The following is a 6,000-nucleotide window of genomic DNA, read 5'->3' as shown; positions in this document are numbered from 1 at the left end:
CTGCCAGTGTTGACTTGAATTGTGCCTTACAAGCCCCTCATTAATAATTCCTAAACATAACACTGAGTGAACTAAAATGCTGAGCTAGCAAACTGTGAGCTGCTGGAATGGCTGGTGTGGAGCATTCAGCCCAGCCTGTATGAGCAGTTTTCTTCAGAAGATCATAAAACCTAATCATTTCAATGATCATTTTGATATATTGCTGCAATCACATCTCTCTTTGCAGGGGCTCTGACAGAATGGAAGGGAGCTACAGGCAGGGGTGGCTCTTCAGCATGAAACACTGTGGGAGAGCTCACAGAAAAATCACAGGCTTTGCCCAATGTGGCATTTTGTTACTTTAGCCTGAGGTGAACTTCAGAGAGGTAATTTAGGAGGAGAAATACTCCCCAGCTGTTTGAGTAGGGCTCTGATATGCCAAGGGCTATCTCCATTTAGATAGGTAGACTCTACTTTTCAAGAGAGCAGAGCTGATTCAATGAATGTTATAATTATAAATTTCAACCCTAATTGCAGGGTTTGAATTTGTTTCATTATTTTTATAGATATAAATTAACTTTTTTAAAAAATAAAACCAAAGTTGACATAGTGGTCAATATATTAGCTCTGGACTCCTAAAAGCTATACTCCAATTCTACTCTGCCCAGACCTCTTGTGTGTCCCTGGGAAAGTCATTTCACACCTCTCTGCCTCAGTTTCCCATTTGTGTAATGGAGATAAAATTAGTTTCCTAACTCTAAATCTATGTCTGTGACTGTATATGCCAAGTCTATGAAGATGTGTTGTCAGGATTGCCCAGGGGGAAGTTTTACACAAAACGTAGGAAAATGAGGGACTTCATCTCAGAGAACATCCATTTGAAATCAGAAATGGATACAGACAGATGGGAGGGTCCAGATAATAATGAAACAATATTAATAATTGTGGCAGGTTTTAACGTTCAAAAACCAGCAGCCAAATAGTTAAAAGTGAAAGTTTTCAGCAGTGCAATGTAAGGCTGTACCATGAATATTTAAGAGATACCCCTTTCAAGCATGAAGGGCCAGTGTGGGAGACAAACACTAAGGTGTTTGGAATGGAACAATTAAGTCGATTAGGTAAAGCTTAGATACTTTTCCAGAGGTCTGCAGAATAAACAACAAGCACACCAGTGGGAGACAGCAAACAGAACAACAGCCACGTGTTCAGCTCTGCTATTACCCTTTCATTAAAGTTATTAACAGAGATTTGTTATGAAACTGCTGTTGTGACACTGCCCAGCACAGCCTGCTCGGCCAGTGGTCAGCTAATGGTGTGAATCGAGTGTGAGAGGAGCAGCCACATCTTTTTCTCAGCTGCCCCTGTTTTAACTTTCCCCTCCCAACCCTGTACTGAATTTCTAGTGGTTTTCTTTAATTTCACATGTTGAAAAGACTGAGTGATCCTTTTCCTCAGATGGTCTTTCTAGAACCCCCAACAGAGTGTGAATAATTATTCCCACTCTGTTGGGGCTTTGATAAGACTCTTATGGCTGCCTTTTGCTCAGCCTCTCAGCCTTTGTTCCTGCTGAAGTTGTTTTCTTTCTTAGGGAATGAAAAAAAAAAAAAGGTAAAAAACTGTAACAAGATCAAGCAAAACTGCAATTTTAATAATAGTTATAACAATTAAAATATTGACTTGAAAACTATAAATGCTTGGTTCAAATCCCTCTGGTATGTGCATAATCATCCTGTGTCTACTTCTAGTTTGAGAGAGAGCACAATTTACAAAAAGAATTGGCCAGAAAGGAGTTTGAGAGGTGTCTGAATATGATCTCTGACTCCTGTCTGAAAGCAGTGGCCTGGCCACCTGGTGTAGAGTGAATACAATCTGCAATATTTAGTGGATGGCAGAGGTTTAAAAGTCTTTGCAGCCGTGTTGGAGAGTATTGAGAAACCAGTTTATTTAGAAACAAGTGTGAATAAAGTGGGGGGCCCGATGATATCGGAATCAAAGCACATCTCTGCCCTGCCTTCCCCACTGAAAGGGCACAGAAGGTATTACTGTTGGCCAAACAAAAAGCTTTGTCTGACCCAGTGTATGCTCTGATGCTCACGGGGACTCAGGAAAGAGGTTAATCCTAAACTCAAACATCCCTCCAAACACCGATTAGCTATCTTTGTACAAAGGACCACACATCACAAAGGGGGCCATTTTAACCTTCCTAAGTTGATGGTCTCCCCAAAACAACCAGGCCAGTCTGATCCCTGTTACTGGCACTGCACCTGAGGGGGGCCCAGGTGTGGCTGTGAGCACACAGCAGCCCCGGGCACACAGTCCCAGAAGGATGAAAGGAAGAACAGCTTCAAGAAAATAGGTTATTCCAGACTTTTCAAAGGCAACCCGTAGTTGATGTTTGGGTCTACCATTAAAATTAAATATACCTGAAGCCTATAGGTTTCCAGAGCCATCTCATTTTAGGCGTTGCAGTGCTGGGTAGCGACGTGAGATCAAAGTAATGGTGCATACAGATATATTGGCGTTTGGAGATTGGAAGATAAATAATTCATACATTGAAAATAGAGTTGGGTTGGGGATATTATGGATTAATTCCATCTCACACTCTTTTTCCTCACTCCCACCGCCCCCTCCTTTTTTTTTTTTTTGCTAGTGGGAGACCTACTGCCCTTGTCCCTTTCTTCTGATTTCTGAATCTGCCACAGGCACTGTTAGAATTACAGCAGTGATAAGAAAATATCAGGCGTGGGATTTGAATTAATGCTTTTAGACAAATCTCCATTCCATCTCTAATTCTAATGCTAATTACATTTGCAGATCAAAGCCTGTTCGTTAAAGTTTTGCTTTTGAATACATGTAAAGATTTTACTTTTTTGTTTGATTTTTTTTTTTCCCCCCCCATTTTTGGAGAAATGTTTCTTCCAGTAGAGACCAGATGTTCCTAAAATATCCCTTTGGAACAGCACAGCTTTGGTTCTCTGTTTTCCTTTCTTTGAATCTTTTGTCTGCATTGGGAGCAGCATTGTTCTGTTACTGTATAGGCAATCCATCTTTCTGACTTATTTGGTTTCTGTTTAGAAAAAAGCCAGTGATAACTTAATGAGTGAGTGCAAATAATTGCAAATATGTTTACACTGCATGCTCAGCGTTGCCAACTGCAGGTATTCAAAATTTGGATCAGCCTCAATAAGATTATGAGATTACAGCGAAGAGATTTGAAATATAGAGAGAGGCAATTGAGTTATTTTTATTTTCCCTCCAACTCTCAGGTTTATATGATTTACACTTCCTATCTGCTTGTACAACTAGGAGGACTAGAAGTTATTTCTTCTCTTGTTTTCTTCCTCCACGAAGGAGACCCTTTCTATCATGGACTCCTTAAATCTGGATTTTTCAGAAACAGAAACATAAATATCCTGCAACTTGTGATAAAACCATAAAAACTGGCAACACAGGCACCAGTCTCACTGCACTCAAACCTAAGCTTGGCATGTCCATGCGTGTCTGTAGGATCAGAGCCTATTTTACAAGTGTCAGATAACGAAAGTCAGGGAAAGTCAGAAATTTTTAACACCACGACATAAGTCAGAGATTTTTAACACAAGAGCCTCGGGGGATTGTAGCAAAAGAGTACGAGCTCATTTTGGGAGGAAATAAAAAAGAAGGGAAAAGAGAATGGTGGAATCCAAGTGTGGAAAGAGGGGATTAGGTGGTGAAAGGGGCTGGGGTGCATGCGGGAGGAAGCAGAAAAGGTTCAGAGGGTGAAAAAGCCAATTAGTGGAGTATAAATCTAAAAAAGGCAATTTCTGAAATAAAGAGGTGTTAACTTAAGGCAGCTAAGGAGGGGATTAGTCAAGGAAGTGACAGGCTGCAGTTAGGAAAAAGTGGGATTCTGAAAGCTGATCAGGACTGAAAACAACTACACTGTGCTACCCAAATTTATTCGGTATTTAAGCTGGCTAATGAAAGCTGGTCCCTTTTCTAGGCAGATGCAGAGCCTCCATCACTTGCTGGAGACAGCCCAGCCCTGGCTCATGCTTTCTGTCTGCAGGCAGCAGCACAGGGCCTGCTGACTCAGGAGGATTGCTCCTGGAATCTCCTCAGATGTCGGGCACAGTGTGACTCTTCCTATCTTTGCAGCAACAGGGAAACAGTCAACAAGAATCATTACCTCAGCTGGGACAGAGCTGTTCAGTGCCTTCCATTCCCTCAGATCTGACAGGCACAGAGTACAAAAGGTCCCTGCTCAGCATGGGGCAGCCTTTCTGTACCTTTCCCCAAACACCTCCAAGTATTTCAGGCTCCATCCTGGTGTAGTAGCTAAAATCCTCCTTCATGCACAGTAATAACACTGAACTGCTTATGGCCCCCCCAAAAAGCTTTGGGTTCCCATCACCAAGAATCCTCTCCTTGGATTTATTTTCTCCAATGAAGTTAAAGCATCTTGGTTTTTTCCTACTCTATTACTGTCTCCCTGCAGCTCATCTGCTCAGGCAGGCATGATGTTGTTATTACACAGCCCTGTGCAAGGAAAAACAAGAGTAACAGACACTGGGTTTTGTCTCTTTGATATGGACATATTTTTTTTCAACTGAAAAGTTTGGAGGCAAAAAATCAAGAGAGTCAAATTCTTCTTACATGCATCCACGTGTATTCACAGCCCAGTCAGTAATTTCTAATACTAGTCAATGCATGCAGAGACTTTTGGATATAAGTTGGTACCCCTGAAAAATCTTTCACCAAAGACTCTGTCTTTGGCAGGAAGCATGTGATTACCTGGGTGTTTGAGTGCTATCAGGAAAAGCTGCTTCCAGTGTACAACTAGTTCTACTGATATTCAATCCCCAGGAATTAGAGTATTTATTTTTGAATAGCATTTGCTGCTCTCTCATCTGTTCCCTAGAAGTTTATATACATGGAGATCACACTTCCAGCTATAGGGATTTCCCATTGACACGAGATTATTAGAAAATATCTGACTAGAAGAAATCCTCTTCCCTTTTGTCTTCTATAGTGCTGCAGGATGGAAGGAGATACATGAGCTAGGTGCAGCCTGCCATCCTAAAGCTCATGGTTAGGAAGCATCTGCACACAGTTGGTAGACACAATTCCATGTGGAAAGAAGAATAAAACATAAAAACATTAAATGTAACAGGCCAACCTTTCAGCTGGGTTAATCAGCATTTCTGCCTTAAACTCACTGGAACTGTGCCCATTTATATCATTAAGAATCTAGACAGTTATCTGGGCTTGCCAGCTCACTGTAGGGATAAACATTGCTTTAGCCAATTAAATGTTCATTAGGGGCAAGACAGAAAGGATAACAGAAGCCAAAACTCAGAACGAGTCAGCACTTACACTCCTGTTCTTTTATCAAATGAAACATTAACATTTTATGGAACATCTCTGCAGGGTAAGCATAAGCCTATGGTAAATACTGGTTTGCATCTACTGGGGAGTCGCTTTATCTGTGATTTTGGGGTTTCTTTCTGCTTACTGGTATGTCAGCCTTCTTAGCATAGCACAGTTATCTCAGCATAAAAGTACCTTGCACTTATCACTAAACTTCCAGGAGTCATAGATGTGATATGGATACCTTAATCTGTAAAACTACTTCATCATAGTTTCAAACTCCCATACTGTGATACAAAATCACACGTATACAAGACCTAACCTGCAGCCTACCTCTGACACTAATCTGACAGTGAACACCTGGAAATCAGAAAAGGACAGGAGCAGTTAGTCCAAAATGCAATTTCCACGTTATGCCTGGGAGACTGTAATTTACCCTGGTTATAAAGAAACAGCAAAAAGACTCATGTACCATGGATGTCTCATTTAAATCGCAGTCAGATTCAGCACCATCTGGCCCTCCACAGTCACCCTTGATTCATGCCCTGCATTAATGGGGGATTCCAGCCACAAGGAGCATAAAGCAATCTGTGCATGAAGTGTCAGCAATCCCTGACAGGCACCCTTTGGTTGGTTTTATCACTTGAGGTAGTTTCCCCTTGTGCTGGGGCA

Source organism: Chiroxiphia lanceolata, chromosome 18, assembly GCF_009829145.1.
Source record: "Chiroxiphia lanceolata isolate bChiLan1 chromosome 18, bChiLan1.pri, whole genome shotgun sequence".
In the NCBI taxonomy this organism is placed as follows: Eukaryota; Metazoa; Chordata; class Aves; order Passeriformes; family Pipridae; genus Chiroxiphia; species Chiroxiphia lanceolata.
The sequence above is the reverse complement of the archived record's forward strand: the minus strand, read 5'-3'. Positions refer to the sequence as shown.